At 42.8% G+C, this 12603-nt stretch overlaps 1 long non-coding RNA gene across 1 annotated transcript; it reads left to right on the top strand.

The window, feature by feature from the left end:
* The first annotated feature begins 11130 nt into the window (after positions 1 to 11130).
* Positions 11131 to 12376, top strand: LOC118947150. Its single transcript, XR_005041792.1, has 3 exons — positions 11131 to 11368; positions 12035 to 12140; positions 12281 to 12376. It is a non-coding gene; the product is annotated as an uncharacterized LOC118947150 (long non-coding RNA).
* The last annotated feature ends 227 nt before the right edge of the window (positions 12377 to 12603 follow it).

Here is a 12603-nt window from a genome sequence, read left to right as displayed (position 1 = left end):
TTCATGGTTTTTGCGACCTCACTAGAAGAATCTTTCAAAGTTCTTGAAATGTTCCCTATTGACTGACCTTCATGTCTTAAGCAACAATGGACTGTTGTTTCTCTTTGCTTATTTGAGCTGTTCTTGGCATAATATGGACTTGGTCTTTTACCAAATAGGGAGATCTGAGTCCTGAGGCCTGGTCCTCCGAGAGAGAGAAAGAAAGAGAGAATTAGAGAGAGCATACTTAAATTCACACAGGACACCGGATAAGACAGGAGAAGTACTCCAGATATAACAAACTGACCCTAGCCTCCCGACACAAACTACTGCAGCATAAATACTGGAGTCTGAGACAGGAGGGGTCAGGAGACACTGTGGCCCCATCCGATGATACCCCCGGTCACAAACGGTCACAAACTTTTACAGATGCACAATCGAGAGCATCCTGTCAGGCTGAATCACCGCCTGGTACAGCAACTGCACAACGCATCACCGGGGGAAAACTACCTGCCCTCCAGGACACTTACACCACCCGATGTCACAGGAAGGCAAAAATGACCATCAAGGACAACAACCACCCAAGCCACTACATACCCTACATTACCCATCTCATTTGTATATACTGTACTCTATACCATCTACTGCATCTTGCCTATGACGTTTGGCCATCGCACATCCATATATTTATATGTACATATTCTTATTAATTCCTTTACACTTGTGTGCGTATAAGGTAGTTGTTGTGAAATTGTTAAAATACTTGTTAGATATTACTGCAAGGTCAGAACTAGAAGCACAAGCATTTCGCTACACTCGCATTAATTACCATCTGCTAACCATGAGTATGTGATTTGATTGAATGTTTTCCCCATAAAACCTACCACTGCTTTGATTTCTAATTTGATCAGTATTGGTTTATGCTGTGTTAAAATTTGTGTTTAAGCAATAAACAAATGTAAAAAATAAAATCTCTGGTTGTAAACTGACTGCAGTAGCTTTGTTTCGCTCATGTCATACTGCGTGTCATTCCTCAACTGTCTGGATTTTACATTCATTTTGGACCTCCACCAAACTGACACACTAAATCAACTAACTGTTTTTGTACATATTCAAGTAGCGATTCATAACATACAAATACAATCAGTACATGGCTTTCCATTAATTTCTTAAACTCATTGGAAATGAAATGGAATTCAACTATGCTATAATCCCACTGAAACATGAATAAGCCTCATTCAGATGATTTTATATGGTCCTTTACACACCAGCTCCGTGGGAAAATTGGATCCTGGCCAAAGGCACAAGTTCATTCAAAAAGTGTGAGACATCTAGGATGAGTTTTTGACAATATTAATGTCAACTGCCATATGTTGATGTACATGTCCAACTGGTTTCCTCCTATTTTCAGACTACTGATGCCAGACTAGTGTTTTATCATGTGGCCACAGATACTCCCCTACTCTGTCAGTGGTTTCAGATCTACAACAGACAACTGTGTGCGCATAGCATACAGTATTGAGCAATAGAGAAGAAAATGGAATACTAGACCAAAAATATACACCATTTTATTTTTAAAGTGTCTTGTGCCGTCCCAAACAAAGTACAATAAAATGAAATGAAAGCTAAAGGGAATATGCAGTAGGGTTTATAAAGGTCAAGATAAGTTTGACTGGGACTAGTGGAAGCGTAGGATGTTTGGTAACATTTGGCATCCTAAACTTGTTTACAGGTGACAAAGCAGGCTACAGGACCATATAGTGCTTCTACCCAAGTGGTGGCCCATCATGTCTTTAGGAGCTACAGTCTTTTTCATTTTTTCCAACCAGACATTAACCAAGACATATAGCTAGAATATTATGGAGTGATATTAGTGCCAACATAAACTGAATTTCAGATTCAACATCATATCGCTCCATAGACTCTAGTGTGCCTGGTTTGGCCAAAGATTACTACACATTGTGGCCCTCCAGGAAAAATACCAAACTCTCTGAATGTATATGCAGTGGTACATGTCAGTGCCATGAGTTACACTGAGTGTATAAAACATTAAGAACACCTGCTCTTTCCATGACATATGCTGACAGGTGAATCCAGGTTAAAGCTATAATCCCTTATGGATGTCACTAGTTAAATCCACTTACATCAGTAGAGATAAAGAGGAGGAGACAGGTATAAAAATATATTGTAACGCTTGAGACAATTGAGACATGGATTGTGTGTGTGTACCATTCAGAGGGTGAATAGGCAAGACAAAATATTTACGTGCCTTTCAACGGGGCATGGTAGTAGGTGCCAGGGGTACCAGTTTGTGTCAAGAACTGCAACGCTGCTGGGTTTTATAAGCTCAATAGATTCCCGTGTGTATCAAGAATGGTCCACCACTCAAAAGACATACAGCCAACTTGACACAACTGTGGGAAGCATTGGAGTCAACATGGGCCAGCATCCCTGTGAATGTGTTGTACACTCAGTACATTAATAGTATTGGTACCGTGTTCTTGCCATAACCTGTAAAGCTGGAGCAGCCTGTGAGGCAGGGAGAGGTGTAGGTGATGCCGTTGTCTGAACACACAGGGTCCCACTCCCCAGCCAAGCAGGAGCAGACTCTGTTACACTCTGACAACATGCTGCCATCGTACACCAGGGGACATGGGGGACAGAGAAAATAGCTGGTAATAATGAGGTTGAAATAATTGTTGCTGAACTATCATTGACATAGGCTCAGTGACAAAACAGCCAGGAATCCTGGCTCAGTAACAACCATATTGAATATTCCCACAAGAGGGATCCTCGGCACAAGTCCATGTGTGTTTTGGTCTAACTTTCCCTCATATTCCACTGATCAAAACTTTTGTTTTAATCAACCCACCAACCAACCAACCAATCAGATGTCATATCAGGATGATCACATCAGTCACTCAACCCACTCAGGTGACGCACCCCTCCCAGGGACGGTATGAAAGAGCCCCAGTAAGCCAGTGACTCAGCCCCTGTAATAGGGTTAGAGGCAGAGAATCCCAGTGGAAAGAGGGGAACCGGCCAGGCAGAGACACCAAGGGCGGTTCGTTGCTCCAGAGCCTTTCCGTTCTTCTTCCCACTCCTGGGCCAGACTACACTCAATCATATGACCCACTGAAGAGATGAGTCTTCAGTAAAGACTTAAAGGTTGAGACCGAGGTTGCGTCTCTGACATGGGTAGGCAGACCGTTCCATAAAAATGGAGCTCTATAAGAGAAAGCCCTGCGTCCAGCTGTTTGCTTAGAAATTCTAGGGACAATTAGGAGGCCTGCGTCTTGTGACCGTAGTGTACGTGTAGGTATGTACGGCAGGACCAAATCAGAGAGATAGGTAGGAGCAAGCCCATGTAATGCTTTGTAGGTTAGCAGTAAAACCTTGAAATCAGCCCTTGCTTTGACAGGAAGCCAGTGTAGGGAGGCTAGCACTGGAGTAATGTGATCAAATTTTTTGGTTCTAGTCAGGATTCTAGCAGCTGTATTTAGCACTAACTGAAGTTTATTTAGTGCTTTATCCGGGTAGCCGGAAAGTAGAGCATTGCAGTAGTCTAACCTAGAAGTGACAAAAGCATGGATTAATTTTTCTGCATCATTTTTGGACAGAACGTTTCGGATTTTTGCAATGTTACGTAGATGGAAAAAAGCTGTCCTTGAAATGGTCTTGATATGTTCTTCAAAAGAGAAATCAGGGTCCAGAGTAACGCCGAGGTCCTTCACAGTTTTATTTGAGACGACTGTACAACCATTAAGATTAATTGTCAGATTCAACAGAATATCTCTTTGTTTCTTTGGACCTAGAACAAGCATCTGTGTTTTGTCCGAGTTTAAAAGTAGAAAGTTTGCAGCCATCCACTTCCTTATGTCTGAAACACATGCTTCTAGTGAGGGCAATTTTGGGGCTTCACCATGTTTCATTGAAATGTACAGCTGTGTGTCATCCGCATAGCAGTGAAAGTTAACATTATGTTTTCGAATGACATCCCCAAGAGGTAAAAATATATAGTGAAAACAATAGTGGTCCTAAAACGGAACCTTGAGGAACACCAAAATTTACAGTTGATTTGTCAGAGGACAAACCCTTCACAGAGACAAACTGATATCTTTCCAACAGATAAGATCTAAACCAGGCCAGAACTTGTCCGTGTAGACCAATTTGGGTTTCCAATCTCTCCAAAAGAATGTGGTGATCGATGGTATTAAAAGCAGCACTAAGGTCTAGGAGCACGAGGACAGATGCAGAGCCTCGGTCTGATGCCATTAAAAGGTCATTTACCACCTTCACAAGTGCAGTCTCAGTGCTATGATGGGGTCTAAAACCAGACTGAAGCATTTCGTATACATTGTTTGTCTTCAGGAAGGCAGTCTCTTGACACAATGATGAAAATAATCATGGCCTCTAAACCTTCAAGCTGCATACTGGACCCTATTCCAACTAAACTACTGAAAGAGCTTCTTCCTGTGCTTGGCCCTCCTATGTTGAACATAATAAATGTCTCTCTATCCACCGGATGTGTACCAAACTCACTAAAAGTGCGCAACAGCCTTTTCTAAAAATGTTGAGAGGAATGGAAGATTCGATATAGGCCGATAGTTTTTTATATTTTCTAGGTCAAGGTTTGGCTTTTTCAAGAGAGGCTTTATTACTGCCACTTTTAGTGAGTTTGGTACACATCCGGTGGATAGAGAGACGTTTATTATGTTCAACATAGGAGGGCCAAGCACAGGAAGCAGCTCCTTCAGTAGTTTAGTTGGAATAGGGTCCAGTATGCAGCTTGAAGGTTTAGAGGCCATGATTATTTTCATCATTGTGTCAAGAGATATAGTACTAAAACACTTGAGCGTCTCTCTTGATCCTAGGTCCTGGCAGAGTTGTGCAGACTCAGGACAACTGAGCTTTGAAGGAATACGCAGGGATTGTGTTTTACAGGAAGTATATGGTATCCCATCTAAAGATAAGGTTACTTATCTTGAAATTGTTATATGCAAGGATGAAAACAAAGGAGTGAATTGAACTTTAACTCCATTGAGAAAACAAAGAAGAAATTGAACCTTTGGTTGATGAGAGATATTTCGTTATACGGTCGAGTATTATTATCCAAAGCTGAAGGGTTATCCAGATTGGTTTATGTCTCGTTATCACTTGACTTACCCCCTAAAATTGTAAAGGACTTAGATAAGATTATTTATAGTTTGATTTGATGTGATATCCACAAAAATGATGTGGATATATTGAAGCAACATCTCAAGACATCAGTCAGGAAGTTAAAGCTTGGTCGCAAGTGGATATTCCAAATGGACAATAACCCCAAGCATACTTCCAAAGTTGTGGCAAAATGACTTAAGGACAACAAAGTCAAGGTATTGGAGTGGCCATCACAAAGCCCTGATCTCAATCCTATAGAAAATTTGTGGGCAGAACTGAAAAAGGGTGTGCGAGCAAGGAGGCCTACAAACCTGACTCAGTTACACCAGCTCTGTCAGGAGGAATGGGCCAAAATTCAGGCGAAACTTGTGGAAGGCCACCCGAAACATTTGACCCAAGTTAAACAATTTAAAGGCAATGCTACCAAATACTAATTGAGTGTATGTAAACTTCTGACCCACTGGGAACGTGATGAAAGAAATAAAAGTTGAAATAAATTAATCTCTCTAGTATTATTCTGACATTTCACATTCTTAAAATAAAGTGGTGATCCTAACTGACCTAAAACAGGGGATTTTTACTAGGATTAAATTACAGGAATTGTGAAAAACTGAGTTTAAATGTATTTGGCTAATGTGTATGTAAACTTCCGATATATACAGTGCCTTGCGAAAGTATTCGGCCCCCTTGAACTTTGCGACCTTTTGCCACATTTCAGGCTTCAAACATAAAGATATAAAACTGTATTTTTTTGTGAAGAATCAACAAGTGGGACACAATCATGAAGTGGAACGACATTTATTGGATATTTCAAACTTTTTTAACAAATCAAAAACTGAAAAATTGGCCGTGCAAACTTATTCAGCCCCTTTACTTTCAGTGCAGCAAACTCTCTCCAGAAGTTCAGTGAGGATCTCTGAATGATCCAATGTTGACCTAAATGACTAATGATGATAAATACAATCCACCTGTGTGTAATCAAGTCTCCGTATAAATGCACCTGCACTGTGATAGTCTCAGAGGTCCGTTAAAAGCGCAGAGAGCATCATGAAGAACAAGGAACACACCAGGCAGGTCCGAGATACTGTTGTGAAGAAGTTTAAAGCCGGATTTGGATACAAAAAGATTTACCAAGCTTTAAACATCCCAAGGAGCACTGTGCAAGCGATAATATTGAAATGGAAGGAGTATCAGACCACTGCAAATCTACCAAGACCTGGCCGTCCCTCTAAACGTTCAGCTCATACAAGGAGAAGACTGATCAGAGATGCAGCCAAGAGGCCCATGATCACTCTGGATGAACTGCAGAGATCTACAGCTGAGGTGGGAGACTCTGTCCATAGGACAACAATCAGTCGTATAATGCACAAATCTGGCCTTTATGGAAGAGTGGCAAGAAGAAAGACATTTCTTAAAGATATCCATAAAAAGTGTTGGTTAAAGTTTGCCACAAGCCACCTAGGAGACACACCAAACATGTGGAAGAAGGTGCTCTGGTCAGATGAAACCAAAATTGAACTTTTTGGCAACAATGCAAAACGTTATGTTTGGCGTAAAAGCAACACAGCTGAACACACCATCCCCACTGTCAAACATGGTGGTGGCAGCATCATGGTTTGGGCCTGCTTTTCTTCAGCAGGGACAGGGAAGATGGTTAAAATTGATGGGAAGATGGATGGAGCCAAATACAGGACCATTCTGGAAGAAAACCTGATGGAGTCTGCAAAAGACCTGAGACTGGGACTTCCAACAAGACAATGATCCAAAACATAAAGCAAAATCTACAATGGAATGGTTCAAAAATAAACATATCCAGGTTAGAATGGCCAAGTCAAAGTCCAGACCTGAATCCAATCGAGAATCTGTGGAAAGAACTGAAAACTGCTGTTCACAAATGCTCTCCATCCAACCTCACTGAGCTCGAGCTGTTTTGCAAGGAGGAATGGGAAAAAATGTCAGTCTCTCGATGTGCAAAACTGATAGAGACATACCCCAAGCGACTTACAGCTGTAATCGCAGCAAAGGGTGGCGCTACAAAGTATTAACTTAAGGGGGCTGAATAATTTTGCACGCCCAATTTTTCAGTTTTTGATTTGTTAAAAAAGTTTGAAATATCCAATAAATGTCATTCCACTTCATGATTGTGTCCCACTTGTTGTTGATTCTTCACAAAAAAATACAGTTTTATATCTTTATGTTTGAAGCCTGAAATGTGGCAAAAGGTCGCAAATTTCAAGGGGGCCGAATACTTTCGCAAGGCACTGTAAATATATAGATAAACTCAGCAACAAAAGAAATGTCCTCTCACTGTCTACTGCGTTTATTTTCAGCAAACTTAAAATGTGTAAATATTTGTATGAACATAACACGATTCAACAACTGAGACATAAACTGAACCAGTTCCACAGAAATTTGACTAACAGAAATGGAATAATCAAAATCAATGGTCAAAATCAAAAGTAACAGTCAGTTACTTTTGCAGTGCGTCACCTCCTCATGGACTGCACCAGATTTGCCAGTTCTTGCTGTACCATGTTACCCCACTCTTCCACCTAGGTACCTGCAAGTACCCAGACATTTCTGGGGGGAATGGCCCTTGCTCTCATCCTCCGATCCAACAGGTCCCAGATGTGCTCAATGGGATTGTGATCTTGGCTCTTCGCTGACCATGGCAGAACACTGATATTCCTGTCTTGCAGGAAATCATGCACAGAACGAGCAGTATGGCTCGGGTCATGTCAGGATGAGCCTGCAGGAAGTGTACCACATGAGGGAGGAGGATGTCTTCCCTGTAATACACAGCGTTGAGACTGCCTGCAATGACAACAAGCTTAGTCCGATGATGCTGTGACACACTGCGCCAGACCATGACGGACCCTCCACCTCCAAATCGATTTCGCTCCAGAGTACAGGCCTCGGTGTAACGCTCATTCCTTCAACGATAAACGTAAATCCGACCATCACCCCTGGTGAGACAAAACCGCGACTCGTCAGTGAAGAGCACTTTTTGGCAGTCCCGTCTGGTCCAGCGACGGTGGGTTTGTGACCATAGGCGACGCTGTTGCCGGTGATGTCTAATGAGGACCTGCCTTACAACAGGCCGACAAGCCCTCAGTTCAGCCTCTCAGCTTATTGCGGGTAGTCTGAGCACTGATGTAGGGATTGTGCGTGGGAAACATGGGACAGTGTTTAAACCCTTTACAATGAAGATCTGTGAAGTTACTTGGATTTTTACGAATTATCTTTGAAAGACAGGGTCCTAAAAAAGGGACGTTTATTTTTTTGCTGAGTTTATATACACTGCTCAAAAAAATAAAGGGAACATTAAAATAACACATCCTAGATCTGAATGAATGAAATATTCTTATTAAATACTTTTTTCTTTACATAGTTGAATGTGCTGACAACAAAATCACACAAAAATTATCAATGGAAATCAAATTTATCAACCCATGGAGGTCTGGATTTGGAGTCACACTCAAAATTAAAGTGGAAAACCACACTACAGGCTGATGTTGCAGGCAGCAGAACGTTCTCCACGGAGTCTCCAGACTGTCACGTCTGTCACATGTGCTCAGTGTGAACCTGCTTTCATCTGTGAAGAGCACAGGCCGCCAGTGGCGAATTTGCCAATCTTGGTGTTCTCTGGCAAATGCCAAACGTCCTGCACGGTGTTGGGCTGTAAGCACAACCCCCACCTGTGGACGTTGGACCCTCATACCACCCTCATGGAGGCTGTTTCTGACCGTTTGAGCAGACACATGCACATCTGTGGCCTGCTGGAGGTAATTTTGCAGGGCTCTGGCAGTGCTCCTCCTTGCACAAAGGCGGAGGTAGCGGTCCTGCTGCTGGGTTGTTGCCCTCCTACGGCCTCCTCCACGTCTCCTGATGTACTGGCCTGTCTCCTGGTAGCGCCTCCATGCTCTGGACACTACGCTGACAGATACAGCAAACCTTCTTGCCACAGCTCGCATTGACATGCCATCCTGGATGAGCTGCACTACCTGAGCCACTTGTGTGGGTTGTAGACTCCGTCTCATGCTACCACTAGAGTGAAAGCACCGCCAGCATTCAAAAGTGACCAAAACATCAGCCAGGAAGCATAGGAACTGAGAAGTGGTCTGTGGTCCCCACCTGCAGAACCACTCCTTTATTGGGGGTGTCTTGCTAAATGCCTATAATTTCCACCTGTTGTCTATTCCATTTGCGCAACAGCATGTGAAATTTATTGTCAATCAGTGTTGCTTCCTAAGTGGACAGTTTGATTTCACAGAAGTGTGATTGACTTGGAGTTACATTGTGTTGTTTAAGTGTTCCCTTTATTTTTTTGAGCAGTGTATATATATATATATATATATATATATATATATATATTGTATATATATATATATATATATATATATATATATATAGTATTTACAAATTCACCACATTCATAATTTTATATGGGAATCAAAAAGCTTTCATTAATGTTCACCATGTGCTGATATGCTCAGCACTCAACAGACCCCATTATGACATCACAATGTAACGGAAGCCTTGCCATGATATCATTCCTGGTTCCATCTGACAAGCAAAATTTAATTTCCACTCATTTCATGATAGATCTCTCACAGAGATAGGTTAAGTTCTTATTTTGAGAGTGTTAATATTTATCATCAATGGCTTATCGAGGGAGAAAATCAAGTGAGTTTGACAAACTCCAGAAGGAGAACTCACAGATGAAGAGCGTCATCGAAAACCTGAGGAAGCAAAACATGGCTTTAAACCAACAGGATGACCAGGACAAGTGTTCAAGTTTTGTAAGGCTCATCAGTTTTTCAAACGTTTTTCCAAAAAGAAAATATCACTGTTTATTTAGTTGTTTCATAGACATACAGTAGGCCTACATCCATAAAATAATTTGCTTAAAACTTTTTTATGACACACTGTAGAGACTATTTTGCCTACTTCACTTCTGCTATACATTTCATACTGTACCATTGTGATCCAGGGCTATCAGGAGAGCTACCCAATCCCAGAGGGCCATCGTGGCTTCATCAGTGATGCCAGACTTCTGCAGATGCAGAGAGCTGAGAGAGAGGCCATGGAAGCAAAGCAAAGAAAGATAAGTGCTATCCATGAGAATTATGTCCGGACTGCTCTCATCGGGGTTGGCAGCACCTTCGCACACCACTTCGTCCCCTCTATTCAGTGCATTCCGCGGCCGAAAGCTCCACCGAGGCCTTTGCCACGAAGGCTTGAACACTTAGCTCTGGCCCCACTGAAGAACGTGGTGGGGGTGGACGGAGCCCAAGTTCGACCCGGATCTCACTCTCTGGAGTCCATCCAGGTAAATAAGTCATTCAGCAGCAGTAGCGTGTGGCCTGTTCCCGTCCCTCCAACTGGAGCTCCCTCCAAGAGGGGCAAGAAGAAGAAGGGCAGGCGGGGAGTCAAAGCCCTGAAAGTCCAGTCGGACCAGGGCTGTGCTGACAACAACGGACCCATTGACCTGATGGAGGAGGTGAGGGACATCGAGGCTCACCTGAAGGAGGAGGCCTGGAAGGTAGGATGGACTTCGAATTTATTGTAAATGTGAAAATTTGCACTTCAGAATTATACTTGGACCGATAAATTGCCAAAACAGATAGTTGTTCCATGTCTTAAAATCAAATCAAAATGTATTTGTCACATGTGCCGAACACAACAAGTGTGGCCCTTACCGTGAAACCAACAGTGCAGTTCAAGAAGAGTTAAGAAAATATTTACCAAATAAACTAAAGTAAAAATTTATAATAATTAAAGTAACACAATGACATAACAATAACGAGGCTGTGTGGGGGTACAGGTTAGAAAGGATACTCTTTGACAGCATGATAGAATAGATAGATCCTAGAATACATTATCTCTCTGTGTATTAGTTTATGTATATACTAGTTCTATATGTATTTCTATGATGGGAGCATTATTTTCTGGTCTACACCAAAGGTGGTACATGAGGTGAATGCCATGGGCAGGAGAAGTTTGGGCTTGGACATGTCCACGGGGGAAATAGCCACCAGCTCTCTGGGAAGCCTGAGCTCAGTGGATATGAACACACCTGCTGAGCTCCGTGACTACTTGGATGTTGGGACCCCGGTCAAGTTGCGTGACAGCCCACCCAGGCCTGCTCCCCCTCCTACCAAGCCCAGGAGCAAACTGCCTCGGCCTATAAGGTTCCTCAGCCTGCCAAAGGCTGCCACCGGCTCAGGTCAGTCCCTCTCATGTACTCACACTAATGTGAATAAGACAGGGAGATCAAGCTAGGTAGAGTGATAGAAAAACAGTAGGAAGGGAAGGGACACATGGCCTTAGCCCAGGGCTAAGACATTTTTCCACACTTGCTTTGCCTGTTTCACAGTGAGATAACCTTTACTCAAGGCTAATTGGACCCTGCTTCTGAGCAGGTTGAGCACCAAAAATATATGTGCTATATTTAAAATGATATCATAATGAACTAGTGTTAAAAGCTACAAACAGATATGGAAATGAGTAAATACATAAATAAATACATACAGTTCATAGAGAGATAGATGTCTGCTGTCAACCCATAGACAAGAAGGCAGCCAGTGAGCCAAAGGGCCAAATAAAGAACCAGGCCAGATTGCAGCCCCTGTCTAACCCAGAGCAGGCCCTGACTAAGACCTTCAAGCTGCTCCACTCTCCCTCTGATGACTGGTGAGCATTCACTGTAGACAATACCAATGGAGCTAGGCTAAAGGAAGCACAGTGTAGTGTCCTTGGAAATTTAGATTTGAGCTACAGAGCGTAGAAACTTCTGAATTTTAAGAGACCAGAGTCCTAATTGATAAACATCATTATAATGTTTTTGGAAAATGTTGTGTAAAATGCTTACGTTTCTTTCACTGAATTGCAGGGAGAAGAAGATCGAGGGCTTGACCTCTCTCCGTGTGATGGCTCAGAACCACATGGACATACTGATGCCTAAACTCCATGATATCTGCCTTGCCATTATAAATGAGGTAGCTGTATTCATTCACTGCCCTATTCATTCATCTGCACAAATCTGCTACATTTGGAGAACAAGTCAAATTATTGTGTCATGTTTCTGATGTACTGCTCAACATTAATAGCTGGTCCTGTGTGTGTTATTATGATTCAGGTGAAGAACCTGCGCTCTGCAGTGTCCTGTGCTGCCATGGCCACACTGGGTGACATGTACGTTCACCTCCAGAGGGCCATGGACAGTGAGGTGGAGGGGACGGCACGTGTGCTGCTCCACAAAGCCAGCGAGGCCAACGCCTTCATCCGGCAGGGCGCCAACTTTGCCCTGGGTCACATGGTGCAGAGCTGCACCCCTACCCGTGTCATGAATGCCCTGCTGGTCGGTGGGCTGCGGTAAAGAGGGAGAAGGGTCAAGTAACACTCATTAAGGGGTAGATCCAGACTTCCACAAATTATCCTATTATCCAAGCCTCGAAATCG

Source organism: Oncorhynchus mykiss, unplaced genomic scaffold (genome assembly GCF_013265735.2).
Source record: "Oncorhynchus mykiss isolate Arlee unplaced genomic scaffold, USDA_OmykA_1.1 un_scaffold_156, whole genome shotgun sequence".
NCBI classification, from domain to species: domain Eukaryota; kingdom Metazoa; phylum Chordata; class Actinopteri; order Salmoniformes; family Salmonidae; genus Oncorhynchus; species Oncorhynchus mykiss.
The sequence above is the reverse complement of the archived record's forward strand: the minus strand, read 5'-3'. Positions and strand labels throughout refer to the sequence as shown.